Here is a 24040-nt window from a genome sequence, read left to right as displayed (position 1 = left end):
AGCAGACAATTTTTCAGGAGGATAAGTTAGAAGACAGTTGAAATTTACATGAAGACAAGAGTAAGATTAAAAATTAGACTAGGTTTACTGAATTATTTATTTAAAAAGAATTTCCTTTTTCAATTGTTTTTCTTTTTTTTTAAATTTTATTTTAGAGAGAGAGCACATGCACACACGAGTGGGGGAAAGGGGCAGAGGGACACAGAGAGAGAGGGAATCCCAAGCAGGCTCCACGCTGACCATGGAGTCTGACATGGGGCTCGATCCCACAACCCTGGGATCATGACTTGAGCCGAAATCAAGAGTTGGACGCTCAACCGACTGAGCCACCCAGGTAACCCAAGCATTTCCTTTTAATACTAATTTAATTATGACATTCTCATCACCTCTAAAGTCATAAAAAATTTCCATCATACTTGTTTACTTAATTATTTATTTTATCAACAATCCACTAGTGGTCTCCTACTATGTTCTAGGCTGTATGCCACAGGCCCTAAGAATATAAAGTCAAAGTATGTGTAATTTTTAGTCACACGCATGCGTAGTACGTATATCTGAATAAGAAAAGTAAGGACACATCATATGGAAGAGAAAAGGTGGATTTCAAACAACTATCCAAACTGACAGCAATTCTGTAACTCCCTTTTAACAATGCCCTAACTATTTTGGGGATGTGTGTTCTCCGAGCTTTGGAACATTTATCATACTTCCCACACATCTGGCATGAACAATTAGTCTGCAGTGACTGGCACTCATATAAATAGGGGCCATGCTTCATTTTTAAAAACTGCCGCTGTAATTTACAATGACATCATTTAATTTTGACATCTTAATACTGTCTCCATAGGTTTGCTTTGACAATGTTTTGTTGTGTTTTGACACTGTTTGTAGTTTTATCCCAAATGCTTAGAATCTTGACTCTTTGTTTCACATCAGAGGCACAATAGCACTCCATTAAGACTTTTCTTGCTCTTGGAATGGAGAGCTGTTCTCTGAGATCCGCTTGACAGTTTCACTGTTATGTGGGGTGTCGTTTACATCATGACCCAAAAGGCTGTTTTTATCCCCCCATTTAGAGGTAGCTCAAAATTAAGGGTTCAGGAAATAACACTGAAGCATGAAGTTTCACTTTGGAAAGTCTGGAACCCTGAGCTCTCAGGAAGTTTGACTTGGCGAATAATATTTATTTTTCCATGCATCTGAGCATAAACTCTTACAAAGGGACAAAAGGCATCGTTCTATGTGTCCAAAGGTATCATGTGCTTTACGACAGAGGATTCAACATGGAACTCATCTTGGAATCAGTGGTCATGCGTGCTGCCTGGCCATCAGCCTTGAAACCATTAACCGGGTGATAGCCTCCTTGTCTGTGTGTTTATATTACTGACTCACCAACTTGGAGTCTCTAGCGATTCAAAGGAACCGTAAGAGTAAGGACTTAGTCAGTGTTTAAATCCTAGCTATGAAAGACTTTCATATCCGACAAGTTGGTCAAGGGGGGTCATGTCTCATCTTTACTTTTACTTACTTATTTTTTAATGGAATTTATTGTCAAGTTAGCTAACACGCAGTGTATACAGTGTGCTCTCGGTTTGGGGGATAGATTCCCATGATTCATCACTTACAAACAACACCCAGTGCTCATCCCAACAAGTGCCCTCCTCAATGCTCATCACCCATTTTCCCCTCTCCCCCGCCCCCCCATCAACCCTCAGTTCGTTCTCTGTATTTAAGAGTCTCTTATAAGTCAGTCAGAGAAGGACAGATATAATATGTTTTCACTCATATGTGGAACTTGAGAAACTTAACAGATGACCATTGGGGAAGGGAAGAGGAAAAAAACAGTTTCAAACAGAGAGGGTGGCATATGAGCTTATCCACAATGACGAAAGATCATTCTACCCCTATGGATCCATACAAACTAAAATGTATTGATATTTTACAACTCAGTCTGCATGAGACAGCTGTCCTACAATCCATGCTTTCTCTTATCCAGGCAAAATAATCCACATATTTTCCAATTCTTGGTGTGATGTGTGTGTGTGTGTGTGTGTATGTGTGTGTATCTAGGATGTTTTAGGGTCTCCGACCATCCTAAAAGATGTTCTATGACTATTTTTGTCATACCATCACCTTTTAATATTTAAAAATATTTTATGTTATACCATATGTATTTCCCTAAAATATTAAATATAAATTGCAATCAACTCATTGTACTAGACGGGCAAAACATTTTTGAATATTTATCCTGCCACTTGGTACATTTATCGGGCTCTAATTTTTTTAATGTGTATTTATTTTTGAGAGACAGAAAGAGAGACAGAGCATGAGCAGGGGAGGGGTAGAGAGAGCGAGAGACAGAATCCAAAGCAGGCTCCGAGCTGTCAGCACAGAGCTCAATGCAGGACTCAAACCCACGAGCTGTGAGATCATCACCTGAGCCAAAGTCGGACGCTCAACCGACAGAGCCACCCAGGCGCCCCACATATTTAAAACAGGATAAAGGGAGGGTGCTGAGAACAGTGGCTCCCTGCTATCATACCCTGCGCCTAACCCCAAGTGGAGAGCACCCCCACCTGCTGGCTCACTGCTCGGCCCGCTGCAAATCCACAGCGGTAATCCATTCTACAGCCCCCACTGCTGAATTTTAAATCATCTCAAATCTTTTCCCACCAGTTATTAGTCTGATAAAACAGGCTTCTTCTAATTGTTGGCTTTTAGGATACTACTGAGTATCTAACACAAAGTTAGAAACATCCGAAAAAGTCAGTCACCCCTCCACGTGGGAGGACACAAATGAGTTCTAGTATCATGGGGTAAATAAGCTTGATGTGGCCAAGAAAGACGCACGAACATCAAATTGCTATCTGTCCCTCCTCCTGAAGCCACAGGCATCACAGCCATGTGCTTCACCTGTGATCGAAGCAGTCGTAAAGACGTACGTGTCTCAGTGCAAGGTTTTAATTCGCGTGTGCTTGTTTTTCTTAATTACGGAAGTAATGTGTGTATATAGTCTCACTGGAGAAAAATCAAATAAATCAAAACAGAGAGAAGATTCACCACGCAATCCCACAACCTGTTTTCTAGAAATCAGCATTACCATTTGACGTGTTACTTTATCTAGCTTAGATGAATTGACACTTACATAAACGTGTATAGTTGTAAATTTTTTGTCCTTAAATGAATTTCAAGGCCTATGTATGTCACATATCTTTTGTTATCCATGTAGCTGTCATTTTAGGCCTTTAAAATAAGGTCTTGGATAATTCAAATGATGTTTGGCAGCCAAGGGGTTCAAGTCTGTGTGTACATCAACCACCACTCTACAGCCCATGGTGTTATTTTAAAAGAAATTAAAACCGGAGCGCCTGGGTGGCTCAGTCGGTTGAGTGTCCGACTTCAGCTCAGGTCATGATCTCGTGGTTCATGAGTTCCAGCCCCGCGTCGGGCTCTGGGCTGACAGCTCAGATCCTGGAGCCTGCTTCTGATTCTGTGTCTCCCGCTCTCTCTGCCCCTCCCCCACTCATGCTCTGTCTCTCTCACTCTAGAAAATGAATAACGTTAAAAAAAATTTAAAGAAATTAAAACCAATGTGAAAATTAAAGAAATTAATGCTAATTAAGATGAATTTGTAGTCTTTCCAGGGTAAGCATGCCAAGAAAGAAAATTTGAGTTATAATTTAAAAAAAAAAGTTTCCATATATTTGATTTTATAAAGCTGTATTCTTCATCTTGATATCAAACACAGACCTTAGCATTTTCTTACACCAGATTATTGTTTGTTTGTATATGCGTGTTTGTGAGATTCTGTGGCAGACACTCGAATAACAATCATTGACTTTTCTACCTCTTACATGTTCAAACACATGTATTGAGCCTCTAGTATAAAATAAGCAGACTGCATGTGTTTTCCAAGGAGAAATGTTTCCCAAAGCAAAAGGAATATAACATGACAACATAAATTGTTCCTATTTGGAAAACGCCAAACTGTAAAGGTTCCATAACGGGCTACTCCCTCCTTCTCACTTAAAGAAGATGATACACACATATGTTATTCAAGATGGGCCAATTTAAAAAGAAACCGTTTCTGAAGCACTTAGACATATGGTTGACTTGCTTTTGTTTTAAGAACAAATAATAATATTTAGGCTGGCAGACAAATATATTTTTATACGTTCCAATTAATCTGGAAAACATAACCAGTAGTAGTAAAACAAATCTCGGCCAGAAAATGAGGGGCAATACCTAGAATAAGTCTCCAAATACATGGACCTCTCGCTGCATTCGGGCTAGGGGGTTCTAGCCCCTCCCTGGACCGGCGCTAAGCAAGGTGGTTCAGTAGGAGTCCCACGTCCTGTCCCCACACAGATGCCAACTTAGCAATGAAATCTGTCCAGAACCCCAGAGTAACTGGAACCCTTACACACTGTTGATCAGAATATAAAATGGTGTAGCCACTGTAGAAAATGGCATGGAGACTCCTCAAAATATGAAAAATAAATGATCATATGATCCAGCAATCCCACTTCCAAAAGAACTGAAATCGGTATCTCAAAGAGATATCTGCATTCCCATGTTTACTGCACCATAATTCACAACAGCCAAGGTGTGGGCACAGCCTAATCCATGGATGGATGAGTTGATAAAGAAAGTGGGCCACATACCTAGAGCTGGGCCAGTATTCAGCTCTAAAGCGAGAGGGAGATTGTACCACACACACACTGCCACATGGGCGAACCTGGAGGACTTTTTGCTGGGTGAAATAAGCCAGTTACTGAAGGGCAAATACTGCCTGGTTCCACGTACGTGAGTATCTAAACTAGTCAAACTCATAGAGACAGAGAGTAGACGGATCGTTGCCAGGGGTCGAGGGCCAGGGGAGAAACGGGGAGATGCTGTTCAACGGGTAGGCAGTCTCAGTCACTCACGATGGATGCTTCTCCAGGTCTGCTGGGTGGCATTGCGTCGTAGGTCAAAACCACGGCATTGTGCCCTCAAAACCGTATGAATGGGGTGATTTCGTGGGGTCACTGCAGTGAGGGACTGCAAAGCAGAGATATAAGATCCCTAGATGTAGACTGCCCCTTGGAAAAGCATATCAGAGATAGGACTGGGTGTGAACAAGAGAGAGAGGGACATGGGTCACAAACTTGTATGCGACAGTGAAGATACCGTTTTCTTATGCTACCAGTTTGGGGCAAAGGAGATATAACAGCAGTAGACCTGTCATGGTACCCCTGTGCTACTTGATGTTCCAAAGATGACTGGGACAATGTCTCCTACCCCACATTTCCTTCTACAGGGAGACCACCACTCCATCAAGGTGGGCCCACGTCCTTGTGTCTGGGCAGGCCCGGGACTTTCAGCAAAGCACCACAGAAGCAACGCTACGTGACTTTAGAGCTGAGTCACGGACGCAGTGGAATTCCTGCCTTAGCCATGGGAAAAGCACACAGCCATAGCGCACCCAGAGGACCTAAGCCAACGTGGAAGACGCAGGAACCCCTTCCAGCCGCCACGTTGCCGGCAGACCACACGGAGGAGCCCTGTGCTGACGCTCAGGTTAACTACCGTGGTGTTGGAATCGTCCCTGCCCGGGCAGAGTGGCCGTGGTGGTGAAAAGGAAAACTCAGTGATTCCAGCCACCCCTAAATCTAAACCAGACGGCGCTGGCTTTGCAGCAGGTGGTGCAGAGGAGCTAGGAGCCATTCACGAGAGGTTGACACCCTCGCGGGGGGTGTTAGCGCCAATCCAAAAGGTTCTAAGGAGGCTGTCAGTAAGGGCTCGTGGGAAGACAGGGAAAATGGTCCTGAAGCTGGAGAAAGGCAGACCCTTGTCAGGATGTGGAGGGAAGCTGGCAGCCCCCACGTGAGCCCACACAGACAGTAACTCAACGACGGGGCTCGGGACACTCGAGCAGCACGCTGGGGAGAAGAGCCGTCTTCGTGTCTTCTCGCTGATCTTGGCAAAATGCCAGGAAGTAGAGGCACACAGAACAATCGATTCAGATTTCGGGAGGAATCTTCTAGAAACCAATGAGCCAGCACTTGCTGGGTCTGGAGATCAAACTCTATCTCATCCCCAGTCTCTCTCTCTCTCAGAGAAAGACAGGACCTCAGAGGAAAGACCAGAAAAATATGGCCCTGGGGTGACTATGGGGCCAACGGTTTGTAAATCCACCTCCAACCTCAGAAAGATTCTCACCTCACACACCCTCCCAAGGACAAAATCCTTCCCATGTACGAGGGCATGGCTCCCAGCACTCGCTGTTAGATGTTGTTAGATACAGGGCCTCTCAGAAGGCGAAGGGTCGGGTCCCACGTCCCTCAGTCTCTTCACATGGAGCCCAGGACAGAGAAGGCCTGTCTCAGGGTTGGGATCAGGGTTTGGTTCATGGACTGAATCCCGTATCTTCTAAAATCCCACAACGTTTGCGGAGAAAGGGACCGGCAGAGGGAACACCCACTGAGCTGAAGTGAACGGAGGTAAGAGGAAAATACGAAGAAACGAGCCCATCACGACAGGAAGCAGCTAGAAAGGCCGGTCATCGCCAACACAGGGCATCTCCCACAGAAGGGGCGGGCTCTGTGAGCGTGTTTCGTTCCGTCGGTAAGCTCTGGGGCCGTCTGTTCCACATCAGTAACAACCAGAGCTGCAACTGAGTCTTCTGCTGATAATGCTTTGATGAAAATGGTGCAAGTGACTTCTGGCCCAGCCCTGTTGTACCAGTGGGGTCTCGTCCACCAGGCACAGAAGTCCACTCCAGGCACCCGGAGAGTCAAGTGCAAACCTCTTTTAGTCCTCACGGCTCCTGGCTCTGCAGGGACTCTTAGAGGTCAAGGTCACGGCTCCCGGCTCTGCAGGGATTCTCAGGGGTCAAGGTCACTGACAAATATTCTGCCTGTCACACACCCAGACGCTCGCACAGTGTTGGAGAGGTTTCCGGAAGAAACGATGCAGAAACAAGTCAGAGAAAAGTATGCTAGTCTTAATAGTTCTTAACAAAACATTTCTGTACATAGAGCACCCCACTTACATTTCTGTCATTTAAAAAATTTTTGTTTAGGAGAGAGAGAGAGAGCACAAGTAATTGAGGGAGGCGCAGACAGAGAAGGAGAGACAGAGAATCCCAGACAGGCTCCATGCTTAGCGCACAAGCAGACACAGGGCTCGAACCCACAACCCGGGGATCATGATCTGAGGTGAAATTGAGAGTCAGACACTCAACTGACTAAGCCACCCAAGCACCCCACATTTCTGCCATTACTAATAAATATTTTGAATAAATAAGTCTCATTTCTATATGAGACTGCTTAGGTTCAATAAAGTTCAATCTCCTTACGGCCTATGAAATGCAACTTGAGTAGAAAAAAGAATCTCTTGGGGCGCCTGGGTGGCTCAGTCGGTTAAGCGTCCAACTTCAGCTCAGGTCACAATCTCGCGGTCTGTGAGTTCAAGCCCCGTGTTGGGCTCTGGGCTGATGGCTCAGAGCTTGGAGCCTGCTTCCGGTTCTGTGTCTCCCTCTCTCTCTGCCCCTCCCCCGTTCATGCTCTGTCTCTCTCTGTCACAAAAATAAATAAATGTTAAAAAAATTAAAGAAAAAAAAAGAAAAAAGAATCTCTTTAATGTAAACACGACCTTCGGTTTTCCTTAAGTTATACGTTGGAATGTCTTTTTCATCCTGTAGATGAAAACTTCGCTCTATTACGAGGTTTGAGGGATGGTTAAGCCCCGGTCGGTTGGCACTGTGTGAAGGTGTGCCTGTCCCTAGACGAACACAATGTCAGCTCACCCGTGACACCCCTTAGTATAGGGACGCAGCCCGTGTGGGTAACAGCCTGTCTTGGTCCAGACTCTGCGATGGGCTCATCTTCTTTGTGTCCAAGAAGATGTGCAAACAATAACTCCGCGTTTGTAACGGTTTCATGTGACAATGCAATTACCCAGCGACACAATCCAACACCAGTCTATATCATTACCTATTTTTATATGATCACTCAGCAAAATCCAACAGTTAGAATTACTGAAGGGAGTCGTGATAACAAGAATAATAATTCTTCAAACGTCATGCATTTTGGCATCGGTTTTGATACGTGCACCTGCCAACAATTACTTCTCAGTGCGGAGAAAAGCTTTATACTAATTACACGATCCATGGTTTGGAGATGGTCCTCTGCCACCCCTTCCCACCTTATCGGATCAAACGGCTCCCCAGCTCCCAGGCAGAGGTCTGTCAGTGTGTATTTGCTTATAAATTATACTGCAACTGACAGTTCACAGAGCATCGCACACAGTAGGCGCTTGAGAAAGAATTATTTAATGACATTTTTCATCCACGGTGCTGCAAATGCGCTCCGTTTACAATAACAAGTGGAAAAAACTCAAAGACGAAACAACTCAATTTTGCTGCAAAATCTTTGGGATCCGTTCTGTTCTCAGCCTCCACGTGTCTCCTCCTCCTAACCCATGCTGATCTCTGCCTCCATCCAGGGAAGGACCTTTCCCAGGTCAGGAGGGACACAGAAAACTCTCTCAGGATTAACCAGCTAAAAGAACAGAAACGTGGTGTAGGTATCAGCCAAGACGCTATTTTTGTTGTGGGGCGAGGGGAGCTCTCTTACCAGTAAACCCGCCCTTCGTTTTTCTAACAGGGACACTGCTAATCTCCTGGTACCAGAAGGATATTTTTTTTAATGTACTGGAAAGGAAAATCTACCACCAGCACCCACAGAACCAACTGCCACCGCCCGTGATCACCGCATCCTGGACTCTTACAGGGACTCAGAGCACGGCTGAGGCCCATCGGCAGAGAACGTCACCCAAGTATATCAAACTCTTAGAGTAGAAAATACATTGATTCTTCACAGCTAAAAACTCAACCTTTTGCATTTTTTACTTTTCTACTAATCTAATTTCGTAGGGTGTACGTGTAAGCCAGTGCAAACCCCCGCCTCCCGTGGTAGTGTGCAATGCGGCGAGCCTGGGTGTGGACCTCCATGATGCCCGGGTCCTCCTGTGGGCGCTGGGTGCTGGGTGCCAGGTGCCGGGTCCTCCTGTGGGTGCCAGGTGTTGGGTCCTCCTGTGGGTGCCGGGGGCTGGGTGCTGGGTGCCGGGTCCTCCTGTGGGTGCCAGGTGCTGGGTGTGGGGGCTGGGTGCCAGGTGCCAGGTCCTCCTGTGGGTGCCAGGTGCCGGGTCCTCCTGTGGGTGCCAGGGGCTGGGTGCCGGGTGCTGGGTCCTCCTGTGGGTGCTGGGTGCCGGGTCCTGGATGCCAGTGAAGAGACAGCACAGACATGCCTGCTGTCCGCATCATGGGTTCATGATTGCTGGCTGGCCCCCGGAAGGCGGTAACGAAGAAAGGGGTCCTGAATCCACCCTACCGTGCAGAAAGTGACCACGTGCCACACGCCCACGAAATAAAAGGGAAGGAGCTGTGGACGTGGGGTCAGGAGGCCCTGAGCAGGGCCGTGCACAGCGTGCACATGGGGCTGGCGGTAGGCACAGGCAGATCATGAGTTTGGGGTGGGTGTATTTTAAGAAAATCTGTACTTCGTGTGCTCAGGGTAACAACCCATGTGACTGCGAAATCCCCAGGCAGCCTGATTTCATTTTGTAGTTAACTCCACGTCCTTTCACAACAAAATGCTTTACCGGACTGTCTGGGTCACAGCGCATGACAGGCCCTCTGCCTTCCGTGTCTCCCTGTCACAGCGGCTCGGCGGACGGCCACGAAGACGGTGGGCAGGGGGCCTGGAACACAGCCGGGAAGCCAGTGTTTGAGGCCGGAGGGTCAGAGGAGGTGTGTGTCCGACCGAACAGATGCTAGAAACGTGCCCCAGTCACAGGAGACCGTCCCTCCGAGCGTAAACGATGGGCGCTCCTAACATAAGAGCCACGAGGACAGCAGAAACCACACAGTGTCACGAAACAGACGCAGCCTCGGACCCTCCTGTGCCTCTACCGGCGAGGGCGCTTGCCCATGACCCCTTCATGCAGAATCTCTTACAAACTGCAATGCTGCTATTTTCTGGAGCTTTAAATAATCAGAATTAGTCTGGTGGATCAGAAGACATTTAAACTTTCTGGAAGTTTCTGCTCACGTAACAAATGGGACTGAAATACGTGAAGGCTGCCATTTCGTACTGCGCGCTGATTTTTGAAAATTACCTTACTGTTCTAAAAGTATTCCTGATGTGTATGTTCTAAAAAGGTATTACTCTTTGGATAAATTGGCTAAAATCAGGTTCATTGTTCACAGATCTTTGTAGCAGAACGAGCTTAAAGAATTCACCGGCTCCTTCAATCAGACACAGAACAGGAGATTGTCTTTGCCCGCTAACGATGCACAGGAACCGCGGGGAAACTTCCATCTATGCGATGTCGCAAAAATTGTAGGGTTGCACTTATTTTGAAGGTCGCATTTTAGCAATTTTTATGTTACATTTTTATACATGAGATCAATGAAATAAGTAAATACTACAGATCTATTTTGAAAAATATTTGCCTCAGTGATTATAATCTACACATCATAAAACTTCCACATGATGGGGCGCCTCGGTGGCTCAGTCGGTGGAGTGTCCAACTCTTGATCTTAGCTCCAGTCATGACCTCAGGGTTACGGGATCGAGTCCTGCGTGGGGCTCTGTGCTGACAGCACAGAGTCTGTTTGAGATTCTCTCTCCCTCTGCCCCTCTCCGCCACTCGCTCTGGGCACTTTACCATACATAAAATACCGAAAACTAAATGTTATATTTTGGTGAAAACACAACTCAAAAGTGGAATTTGCATTTAGGAAAACACAACATTAAATTCTATTTCCTTTAGTTGGGCTGCACGGGGTCCTTCCTGACGTCCCCGCAGAACTCACCGCCAGCGTGGGCGTTCAGGCCATGGGAGAGGGTACCGCATTCTGTGCTCACTGCCACCGTTCTGTCCGCACACATCGCTCCAGAAGTAACTCTCCCGTCTCATCCTTTCTGTGTGTCCAGGAGCCTGATGACTCGGCCAGGTCATTCCCTGCCGCCCAGCAGCCTAGACGCGCTGTCCCCGCAGACGGATCCCCACACAAAGCCAGGGACCGGCGGTGCTCTCCCCGTTGCAAGAACTGTCCCCCCTCCTGCTCTCGGGGTCACCTCTCGGCACAGCATTCCATCACAGCAGCCCACGCTCGTCTTCCTCCAACACACGTCCAAAACCGCGCCTCTTAAAAGAACTTCGGAGGATAATTTGGAAAAGAGGATGTGTTTGCGAAGAGAGAGAGGAGTTCAGGGCTTGGTAAACAGCTGAAGAGAGAGACGATCTTACTGCGGGTGGGCCCAGCTTCCCTCACAAAGTCCCAGTGGAAAACTCAAAGGCCGCACGGGGCACAACTACGTCCCGAATCCCAGGGCTCTCTGCACTCTGCTCCGGGCAACAAAATGACGTAAGGGAGCCAAAATTAAACGTTACCTTTCCTCTACTGCCGAGGCCCTTTGATTATTTTCGTAACATGCAAATTGCATCTTTAAAACTCAACGTGCATAATCACCTGAGAGTGCCTGTAAGAATCCAACTTATTAATTACATTAAAATTTATTCCATTAATTAAAGCCAACTCACTGCAATTAGAAGCCTGCAAATGAGGCTTCCGTTAGAAAAACGGAGGCGTGATTACAAGAGGGATGCTTTACTTGCTTTTAAGTTTATTTATTAAGTCGTTAATACACACAGACGGTTTCATGAGCCGCCTCCCTGACTCATTAGCACAGACTGATGTGGGCCAGGGAGGAATTCAATGACACGGAGGCCATGCCCACGGTGAAGAAAGACAAGCCCAGCCCGGGACCGTTTCTGCACCGTCTGCACGTCAGGCTCTGATGCTGGCACAGGGTTGCATCCAGGATGACGGCTCCCAGCCAGGCGCTCTGGAAGGATGCTCCTCTTTTCCACCAACTACCTCTGCGTGGACAATACGCGTCAGCTCTCACCAGGACCGCTTACTCTAACCAGAAGGGGCATACGTGCAGACATGGTGCCTAATTATCGCAGGGCACTTTCAAGTGTACAGAGTATTTCAATATACATCACTCACTAGCTGAACATTCAAGGGCACGTGGGCGGCTCAGTCGGTTAAGGGTCCGACTTCAGCTCAGGTCATGATCTCGCGGTTCATGGGTTCAAGCCCCACGTCAGGTTCTGTGCTGACAGCTCAGAGCCTGGAACCTGCTTCGGATTCTGCATCTCCCTCTGTCTCTCTCTACCCCTCCCCTGCTCGTGCTCCCTCTCTCTCTCTCTCTCTCTCTCTCAAAATTAAACATTAAAAAAAATAATACCTGAGCACTCAACAGCCAATAATTTATCAATAGTTTTATGAGGATATTCAACTGAAATAAAACACGTAAGCTTTAGCCGCATACATAAGTAGTCAGGAAGAAGTTCAAAACCACGTGGGCACCCCTGCGGACCAGCTCCAACACATCAGCGATAAGGGGAAACGGAGGCCATCAGAGTCTCGTGCTAGAGACAGACAGTAGGAGAAACGGAAGTACGATCCAAGGAAGAGAAAACCGGCCTGAGATGCGTCGGAGCTCTCTGCTCCACGGGGCCGACTCTTGGCTGCGCCCTCACTTAATGGCAGATGGCAGCAACTACTGAGTTGCCATCCCCAGGGAAGGCTAGCCAGCCGGCACGGGTCAGGCTGAGAAGCGAGGAGACAGGAGCCTCTGAAGGCCGTGGGGACAGGTCCCTCCGGGGGCCCCGGAACCCCAGCTCTGACCCCGTCTCCACGCACCCCGCGTCTCCCGCCAGCTCTCTCCTGGGGGCATCTGTCTCCATGGCGAAAGTTCGCCTTTCAGGAGACACCAGTCATTTCGGATTGGGTCCCGACCTAATGGCCTCATTGTAAGTTGTTCACCTCTACAAAGACCCCATTTCCAGCAAGGTCACACAGGCTGAGGTACTAGAGAGAAGGACCTCAGTATATTTTGGGGGGGGGGGCACAGTTGTATTGGTTTGATGGAGCTGCCATAACAAAGCACCACAGGAGGGTGGTTTAAACCACACGGACTTATTTCTTCACGCCCTGGAGGCAGCGAGTCAGGATCCGGGTGTGGACAGGGCTGGTTCCTCCCCAGGCCTCTCTGCTGGACGTGTGGACGCAGTCTCCTCCCGTGGCCGTCCCTCTGCACGGGTCTGTGTCCCGACCTCTGCCTCCATCAGACTGGGTGAGGGCCTCACAGTCGTGCCCTCTGTAACAGAGCCCGTGGTGTGGACCACTACTCCACGCTCAAACCCAAACCACACCCTAAAACCGATTTTGGTGAAAATATATAAATCAAGACTGAATGAGAGAACATCACTGTCCTTGCATTAAAACCACTGTAAGGCAGAGAAGAATGCTCCCAGAGGCACATAAGCATTCCAATTTTCAAGTAAAATTACTAGTTCCATGACTGTGTAGACACCCTCCATAGGTCTTTTCCAAATTCATTTTCATACATATTTTCTTTGTATAAACAGTTCATGTTGAAAAATTGATATATTTTTTTAAGAAACTGAGCCTTATTGGGGCGCCTGGGTGGCTCAGTCGGTTGTGTCCAACTTTGGCTCAGGCCATGATCTCACGGTTCATGGGTTTGAGCCCCACATCAGGCTCTGTGCTGACAGCTCGGAGCCTGGAGCCTGCTTCAGATTCTGTGTCTCCCCCAGTCTCTCTCTCTCTCTCTCTCTCTCTCTCTCTCTCTCTCTCTCTCTCTCTCTCTCAAAAATAAATACTTTAAAAAATTAAAAAGAAAAAGAAACAGCCTTATTTGAACTTTTATGCTTTCCCCGCATGGAAAAGTCCTTAAATACAGAGCCAGAAACCTATTAGGTCACTACCAACCAAACAATATAACAGGAAGTAAGCAAAGTGCCATGATCTCCAAGAGTGATAAATGTCCGTCTGTGGTGAATTTCCTCCTGATGAGTGAATCACGTCCTGCACGAATATGGTGGGTGCTTGTCAAGGAAGACAGTGCATCCGTCAGAGCGCATTCAGATACAATAACCGCCTTCATCGGTTGGCGAGGAACACCTCCCACGTCATGCTGAGGTCAGGATCATCGCTACTCTCTCTTTGGATCGAATGGTCGATATTTCGAAGTCACGTGATCAAAACACATTATTGGAGGCGTGTTTTCACACCTCCCTGCCTCTTTCAACCCCGTAAGAAGCTTTGGATTCCTTAGTCTCCATCTGAACAAGCATCATTTTAATAGATTCTGCTTTTCAAACAGCTGCTGAGCAGTGTGCTAGCTGATGTCAGGAACCTTCCAGCTCTGCCCTTCCCCAGCTTATGGAAATGACGTGGACACAGCTCTGGGCGAGCCCCTCTGCAGGGCCCCTCAGCTGCAGAGAGCCAGCCCGCCCAGCCATCACCCCTCCCCAGGGCTGCCCGCCGGTCACTCAGGCGGGTCGGGGATGAGACCCCTGGGCCCTGTGTCCCCCCCTCACATTCTCCCCGGCTGCCTGCTCCCTGCACCCCCCACAGGGGCCCCATAAACTCCCGCACGCGAATCCACAGCCCGGGACCTGCTTCTCGGGACACTGATTTGTGACGATGCCTCTAAATCCTGGGCGTCTGGGTGACGAGAGCGGGTGTGATGCTGAGTTAGCAATCATGTGTGGCTCACTTTATAGGCGAGGAAGGAAAGATATTATGTGAAATACATTTCACTCCTATTAGCATTTTTTTTTATCTTTGAGAAAGTTCTCGCCAAAATAACCACGGATGAGAAACTGCCGTATGAGGAGGAAATAAAGGGCTCGCATAAAGTGAAGCATGCTTCTCATGCTGTCGGAAGCAGTCCCACTAAGACTGATGTGGAACCTCGTCGTGTCCCAAAATGCCTGGTTAATTCTGTCGTCTGTAAGAGACGGGGGTGCCGAGGCGTTGTCCAGCCCCCCCCACAGCAGCGCCCGGTGTGGACAATCCCTTTCCATCTTGCCCCACAGGATGCCCCCCACCCGTTAGCGGGCATTGTAGGATTTCCACGTGGGAGCTGGTCTGTCGAGCGCTTGCGTGGGCTCACTGTTTCTATTGTTACTTGTCTCCCGGTTTTGGTTTCTCCCTTCAGGCACTGAAACAGGATGCCTGTTCCTTACTTTTCACCAAGTGATGGCCCTCCCTTACTAAACGTGTCCACAGCGTTTTCACAAATTTAGTATTGATCGCTTTTGATTAAAAGCAGGAGAAATAGGGCCTCATGTGGTCTTGCCTACGATTAAAATCCGTGGGAAGAGAGTCTGGAGCAACGGTATAATGGCAAAGCTCGATGTAGAGAGCACTGAGCGTTCACTAATAAGGGCTGGCCCGTCGGCTCTGTGGAGGGAGAGGCCGGGCTCCCACGGCAGGCGTGGGGGGGGGTGTGGGCTGAATACGGTGAGATCCGTCAGTAAGACTGCACCCTCCTCTATTTAGGGGCAGAAATCTCATTCTGGGCTGCACTGCCCACTAGTACAGGCACGAGCCATCTAAGTGGCTACTGATACTGGAATTTACCAGACAAGAATTAAATTAAAAATAAATAACATATAGTTCCTGTGTTGCACTAGCCGCAGGGTCAAGTGCTCACGAGCCACATGTGGCACGTGTAGGGGGTAGCACGTGTACAGGACATTTCCATCGTGATAGAAAGCTGGATGGGGCATTGCTGTCGTAGGGGAGAAAAGGCTGACACTTCCAGGCACAGATTTATGAAAATGTGTCGGGGGAACACATGTGTCTCCGGCCAGTGTCAGATGCCAGGGGGGGTAATGAGGGCACTGGGGCAGTGGGGAGTCACGCCTGGAGGCCAGGTCCCAGGCGGGACTTGGGTCTGCCCGTGGTAGCTGAGGCAGGGCTCCCTTCAGATCTGGGGTGCTCGGCAGTTACCGGGCAGAATGGTCTTGGGTGAGTGGAGATGTCCCCGTGACAGGGAAGCTGTGACAGGGAGAGTCATAACCCACCCACCATGCCTGAGAAGTGAGGCCGGGTCACGACCTAGTGGGACCTGACCCTCGTCAGCCGTGTGGTAGCCCCACCTCCAGGACCCCCAGACCGAGATGCCTGTGTGATGCCCTAGGTCTTGAACCTGCCAGATGCCAACGTGGAGTCAGCAGCAGGGGCGGGCTGCAGAGCTCAGCCGCTCCTGGGCCAGACTTGACGAGCCAGGGGGACCAGGACGGCGGTGTCCTGTGAAAATCACCTGCGTTTCATGGACCAGCAAGAACTCACCACTGCTTTATTTTTCATGTCCTAATTACTAGACTCCGTCAACGTACGGTGCTGTATCATGCAAATACATGACAGCTACACTTGATCGCAGCGGTACGTAGGGCAGCAGATACATGTGCCGTTTTGTGAACCCTTAGGGAGTCCAGGTGACAAAAAATGACACCTGCAGGTATGTTCATCAGCCCCTGTATTTCTGCCATTTCACTCTGGCCATCTCATGGCCCATCTGATCCTGGGGCGCCCCGAGTGGCTGCACCACCCTGTGCCCAGACCACAGTGAATTAAGGGGGAAGTGCACAAAACACCTCGCACCCAATATCAAATTAATTCCACGGGGAAGAGAGGAGTCCTATAAATACAAAACTATAAAAATAACACTGGGTAGATACTTGAGATTTTAAAAATAACCTGAATATAGAAAGACTTTTAAAGACTGGCGACGTACCCAGAAGGCAAGGAAGAATACTGATAAACCCAACCATACAAAGATCCAAAATTTCCACACAGGAAAAAAGCCAAAAACGCAAAGTCAAGAGGCAAATGAGAATGCAAACAACACTATGTGCAATGCCTATTATTGATTAGAGCTAATTTAATCATATACCCAACGTCCTCTAAAGCATTTGGGGAAAACTCCAACAATGATAAAAAAGAAAAAAAAGATAAGACAGCATGAGTTCAAAGGATATAAATAGAAATGCCTCTCATACTTTTGATAAGATTGCATAAGAAAAGAACACTGAAACTATGCCAAGATGCCATTTTCGTTGGTTTGGGGAAGCGGGACACTCTACCCTTGTGGACAGGAGTCTGAGTTGAGAGTCTCTCCAAACCACACCATGCACACCAAAGAGCTGGACCTTTCTCTCTCTCCCCCCCACGTGGGAAATGACAAAGACACGTGTTCATTTGCTGTTCTATCGCTTCTAATACTGGAAGCACCTTCCTTGTACAGCAACAGGACAAAATAAATCCACGGTGTTTTAGCTACACAATGGGACACTACGTGGGTCTAAAGAGTGGGGAAGCTTTTACTGTACTTCTATGCATTTGATATAAAAGGTATATGATTGGTAAGACAGAGTTCAGGAAAACACGCATGATATCATTTCCATAAGAAAGGAAGATTCTGTTTATCAATTAGATGCACATAAAGTGTCTGGTAAATTCAACAAGCATGTGGCGACACGGATGGCCGCGGGAGGGAACGGCTTCGGCTGAGGAAGGGGAGAGAGGTTTACCCTGTTCCCTCGTGCGGTTTCAAAATGTGGACTTGATGAAAACTTTCACCGTGATACTTCCTTGTCCTTGCCAAACAGGTGAAACATTTAGGGAAGAGACAGCACACTTGTCGTCAGCATGGGTATTTGGGGGCTCATCTGTGAGATGGAAAGGGGGGAGCACCATTCATGCATCTCGGCAACCCCCCGCCTCCCGCCCTGCACCCCATGACCTAACCGTCACCGTATAACCCGTGTGTGATTCTCTAAACATTTTATTAGGGGAAACCGCAAACACGCAAACGTGGAAGAAAGGTACAGTGACTCACCCAAAGCCATCACGCAGCTCCAGGACTGTCCGCTCACGGCCGACGTTATTTCACTGCTGACTCTCACACATCACACAGCAAAGTCTGTCCATCCCGTCCCGCCATCTGCAAACATGCAGCGAGCCCGTCTAGAGGGCTGGCGCTCTCTCCGAAAATGCGTCTCTCCGGACGCAGGTGCGGGTGTTCACACGTGTGTGTGTGTGTGCACATGCATGTGTGCCCACGAGGGTCTGTTTGTGCACACGCACGCACGTACACACACACTTGAGTGTGCACGAAGGGCACGTTTGTCGGCACGCGGTACGTGTGCACCTGTGTGCGCAGGCACATGTGTGAGCCAGGGGTGTGTGCAGATAAAATAACTGACGGCCACAAAGATACACCCCCGAGTCCTCCGCTGGCAGTGACCTGATGTGTCACATAACAACCGTCAGCTCACTGCAGCATTCAGATACGTGCCAGGTGGATTCTGATCTGTGCTCTTGCCTTGGGCCTCGTAAACATTAGGAACAGCAATAAAAAATGTCAATAAATGGACCTCTTTGAAAGTCTGTAGAGGGATCACTGAATTAAAGTAAGTATTTTCATAGGAAAGCAATTTTAATTCTACTCAACAGTGTGCACAACACTTCTAGAAGGCAAACCACATATGTTACCACATAGAGAGAGTCTAGGAAGCTGTCTCGATAAATGAGTTTCACTGTTAAGTGAAATGATGTCTGTGAACACGATCGTGTCCACAAGACTCTATGTTTTTGGCAGAAAGTTAAAATAATCACTTGGCTGGTTTGAAAAATCATTTTTCTTTAAATGGCGCTATTAAATACGTCTTCAACGGCGACGTGTCACAGAAAAAGACAAACTCACCTCCCAACCTTCACCTGCACTTAGGGAACACTTTTCTCCTGGTCGATTCCTATGTATCACCTCCCCACATCTCCAGAAACAAAAATAAAATCTTCAACCAGTGTCTCCAAACACGGCCTGGCAACGAGGCACGGAACTTGGATTTGAAAGAGAGTATCCAAGAAATACACCCGACTTGACTCCCACATCCAGACGCGTCAACGTTTTATGTTAGATAAGAATGTATGTGCCCTCAATCAGCAGATACCACACTTCTTAAAAAACTCCTATTTGTTTCCAAAAGTAACCCTTTTCTAATTCTACACAAAGCTTGAAAAAGTGAATGTTTAAAACAATTTTATCCACACGTTACCCACAGTGAGTCGTATTAATGTGATGAGTCTGTGAACAGGTACAAAATGAAATTGAGCCCGAATATTAGACTTGAAGTGCGCACATGTTTTCTTGCCTCTATGTGGTATGCCTCTACGTGGCCCCTGATACCACAACGGGTAATAGATCCTACCTGGTAACTTTTCTACAATATGGTATTCTGAATACAAAATTCTCCCATTCCCATATTGAAAACAGAAGTCTTCTCAAAATTTTCAACAAAATTTTAATACGTGTAAAACAATCAGTATTTTGTTCTATTGACAAGATTTTTAAATTTGCATCCTATAGAGTATGTTAAGGGCCCAGAAAATGAATGTTTCTGTAAAAGTTCATGCCTGCTTATGCTGCATTACACTCCTAGTTAGAACCCTGAGGTCAATGTTGTATTTTCAAGCAAGTAAAAAGCGATAACTTGGAGAAGATAAATCTCCACTGATACTGTGTAATCTTTACGCTTATCTGAAAATTGTGATGCCGAAGTCCTTAACCCATACAAAATAATCTCTGAATTTCCAATAGAGTCGTAAGTATAGGCAATCCGTGTGCCTTTTTAACTACAGCCATAAACTATTTAGAAATACCCACTAGCACTCCCTTTATGTTGCAATGCTTTGACTCTATCCTTAGAGATCTCTGAAAATGAATCCTTGGTCAACAGATTTATGGACATTCTTTATACTAAATTCTCTTCTTGCCAGTTGGCAATGCGCTGAAGTTTCTGATAAGTCCTGCAGTGATTGGGGGAAAGGCTTCAAGTTAACCTCGTGTGTCGCAGACTTACTCCAGGACAGACGTCTATTCCAGCATTCCACGGATCTGCTCTGAAGACGACAACAAACACTCCCGTTGCTCAGGGGACGTTAGGTGCTTCAGAACTGGGTGAACAGAAACCCTCCCCCGAAAGACAACAAGAAAGACGTCCCTGTCTTTTCAGCTGGCCCGTGTCGGAGCTGCTGCTAACTGCTCAGTCTCCCAAGAGACGCGAAATGGTCAATGAGTAAAATATTGACCAGAAGCTTCCACTGAGGATGCTTAATGATGTTGCTGAGTCAGTGCCAGAAAAATCCAGGTCTGTGCCCGTGTTTAGGGAAGTCGTCGGAAGTTTGCCTCCAACTGGCAAGTGCTAAGATAATAATAAAGAGCAAAACAATCTCTCTAATACCACAGACCACGCCCAGGCAGAAGGGCAGCGCTTCAGCACCCGGGCAACAGGCCGAGAAAAAAAATAATTCAGGTCAAAGAGAAACGGCACGGCGACAGAACGCCCACCGCGACGGGGAGGCAAGACGTCACGCTGGAGACTCAGCGAGACAGGAAACAAAAGTGTGATTTCCAATTTGCTAAGCCTCCAAGTTTGACTCAAAGTTTTTGGAGGCAAACACTAAAATGGAAATGCGTGCATAAAGACAGATGCTGTTCAGTCTAAGGTAACCCTATTTTGGTACCAATTACTGAGTCCTCAGAATGGCTAAAGTGGTAATTCGGGGACTAGTAACAGGCATGGAGAATTGTAAGCACATTTGGACAAGACAGGACAGAGCTGAAACCATCATTAGCAGCCAGGATCCCTCCTGCTCCTCCAAATACCCCTCTGTGTCAAACACCTGCAGTTCGTTTGCACTTGTTTGTGTTTGTGTTTTTCTGCCAGGAATATCAGTAAAATACGAGAGCCTGTGCCATAAATTCATTGCAAACATTAAACCCACGCAAGTATGGCTTCTCCTTCTGGCCGCTCCTTGCACGGGCAATACCGTGGAACCCTGTGTGTTGGGAGACCGTAGCGAAGCCAGTCCACAGAGACTCTGCTGAAGCTGGACCGTACTGAAACTTTGTATTAATGATCACAGCACCAAAGCTCCAATAACCACTGTAAATTGTTTCCGTGAGGGTGCAGCTGATGGTGGTAAAGAACACTCCCAAAGGTAATATCTATAGTAAAACATGATGTGTCCAGTCCATTCCAAGTAATTTCCACACTCTCAAAATTTTGAAGTAGTTTCAACTACTTTGCTTTAGGATCCTTAACACTAAATGTACTAAAAACTAAATATAGAGTTATGTTTAAAGGGAACTTTTATGGCTACAAATACCATCGGGGGGGGGGGGGGAAACTGTATTTTTTAAGTCCTATCTTTCCAATTTTTTTAGAAACTTAGTGATTCAAATATTTCTGTGTTAAGTGAGAAATATATTTATATCTGACTGCACATAATCTAGTTGAAACTGCACAGACAAAATTCAGCTAATAATACGTTAAACTTTGGTTAACTCCGTTCTCTCTCCTTTGAACCCATCATCCAGTGAACGATCAAATTCATCACTGAATTTTATAGATGAACAAACCAACCTTCCGTAGTCAAACTTTTCTCCACTTTTTTCTTATTTCTCTACTCAAACCTGTAATAATGAAATGTTTTGTAATTAGCCCTAAAAATAAGACGGAATTCTCAAGATCACTTCACATACTCCATATGACTTTTTCCTAATACGGTTTCTGGCGCCTTCTATACAGTGGCCCAGGTATAAATAAGCACCAGGCACTAAGGATGAAAATTAATTTGCATATTTTAAAATTGAATTGGGATTGCATCAAGAAGGTGTACATGTTAAACATCGCTAGAGCTTGGCATGCGTATTATTACTGACACTTGCTCTCATCACAAAACTCCTCTCTTGCCCACATTTCCGCTTTCCACAGAGAAAACTTTGGAAGTGTCCCGGAGTTCACGGGCACCCCGCCTCGTCCTGCACCCCTGCACATGCTCAGTATCGCCAAAACATCCTTCACTCTCGGGCACTCGGGAGGGGCTCGACCAGATCTGCTGTTCACGTCCTCCTGAGCTCTTTTTTTTAAGGTTTAGTTTAGAGAGAGAGCACGCGAGTCAGAAAGGTGCAGAGAGGGGGACAGGGGATCTGAAGCAGGCTCCGAGCTGACAACAGTGAGCGGGATGCGGGGTTCAAACTCACGAACCATGAGATCATGGCCTGAGCCGAAGTTGGGTGCTCAACTGAGCCACCGAGGCGCCCCTCCCTCCCTCCTGACCTCCGATGGCCCCACTGCTTGGCCCACAGGTACAGGCCCCTGTCATCACTGGACGAGGAACGCAGTTCCTCAAGCCGGCACCAGGAAGAAATGATGCTTTGGGCAGGATCCACACAATGTGAAAGATGGGCTGTCAGAGCCTTAGGCTTCCCAAACCTGCCAGACCTCGCCTGGAACTGGAGCCGGGCCCTCACCTGCCTTCCGAGAGCAGCCTCCGTGAGATCTGAGCAGATTCTCAGAGGCACCGAGTCACCCCCAGCCTTGTATCTCCTGCTTTTTGAGAATACACCCTTTGTATTTATTGCAGTCAACTTTTCCTTTGATGACATTTGCATGTAAGCATCCCTGTGGATCGTCCAGTCCGCTAAGTTGCTACTTGAAGAGCGTATCACCTTTAGTACATGCTCAGTCTACACGGGATGAAGAGAAGAATCCTCAAAATTTCTCCTGAGGCTTACTCTGAACCCAAAGTTGAGCTAAGCTTTGTGACGGTTTTAATGGCTTACAATACGATCTCCTCAAGGAGTTAACAATGTATTTAAGAGGATGATTATAACGCATGACACAAATGTGAGTGTAAGACAGCATGTAATTGAGCGCTAAATTGTGTGGGGCATTCTGTCTACGCACTGTCAAAGTGGGAAGGAGACAAATTAGTGATGGCAGAAGGCGCTGGGCGAGGCAGTGCGCAGAACGAAACGAGCTGTCTCCAGATAAAGTTTGGGGGGATGCTGTTGGGGGCAGGGACTCGGACCCAGGGATGGGAAGACAGGAGAAAGTCACTCTTGCAGCAAGCTGACAAAGGGACCCTTCTCAGGAAAGTGCTGGCTCAGCCCCCACAGGGACTTCAAAGATAATCAAGGGCACCGAAAATAATCGTCCTGGCTGAGCTGGTCACCAAGCGTGTGCAAAGTGTGCGTCCGGGTGATTCACAAGCACGACCCCCCTTCCTCCTTACAAACCACCTGAAGCGGGTGCTATTATTACCCTGTTTTAGAGGCAAGAACTGACGCACGCAGAGATTCAGTGAACGGCGAGTAGACTGGGGCCGAGAGACCGGACCCCACAGGAACGCACCTGAGGGTGACCAGTGTCGGGGCGCAGAGAACGGAAGGTCAGGAAGGAGGACGCAGGGCTCATTAACGCTGGCCCTAACAGAGGATCCATGAAACAAGGTCTCTAAGGTAATACGAGACTTTATGGATAAAACTGAGGGTCACTGAAAAGCACAGAAAGTAGTGTAAATATATGCCCATATAAAGAAAAATACAGGCCAAGACAACAGTACATAATGTAATAAGGTGTAACAAGTATATAATACTTGAGCATATAACATGTACGTATATTAGACGTAATATAATTATACAATATAAATAAATCTGCAGTCATGGGCCCCATTTTATTTTTTATTTTTTTAAGTTTATTTATTTTGAGAGTGAAAGAGAGAGGGAAGGGGTCAGAGAGAAAGAGAATCCCAAGCAGGCTCCACACTCAGCAGAGTCTGACACAGGTCTCGCTCTCACGACCCCGGGATTGTGACCTGAACTCAGGAGTCAGTAACTTAACCAAATGAGCCAACCGGGCACCCCATTGGGCCCCATTTTAGACTCCAGAACAAATTAACTTTCTTTTTTCTTCCATCCGTTTTGACCTTTGGTTCCCTCTACCTGGAACCGTGACCTCAGCTGGACCCAATGCAAACACGTTGACATGTGTCCCTGTGTTTGTGTCACACCTGTTCCCTCAGTTCCAAGCAGGCATCACATTCCACATTGCCTGCCACGTCGGGGAAGGAAAAACGGAAGTGAAGAAGCCTAACTTATTTGGAAGGATAGTCAGAAAGCAATATAAAGAGCAGACTAGATACACAGGACGCCGATAAAGTCCGGGGTGGCGGCTGGCTGACGCAGAAGTGTACCAGCAGGGGCCACGTCAAGCGGTGGGTGTGCACCAGCCCCTCGACCGCGACCGAGGA

Source organism: Felis catus, chromosome B4 (assembly GCF_018350175.1).
Source record: "Felis catus isolate Fca126 chromosome B4, F.catus_Fca126_mat1.0, whole genome shotgun sequence".
Lineage (NCBI taxonomy): Eukaryota > Metazoa > Chordata > Mammalia > Carnivora > Felidae > Felis > Felis catus.
The sequence above is the reverse complement of the archived record's forward strand: the minus strand, read 5'-3'. Positions refer to the sequence as shown.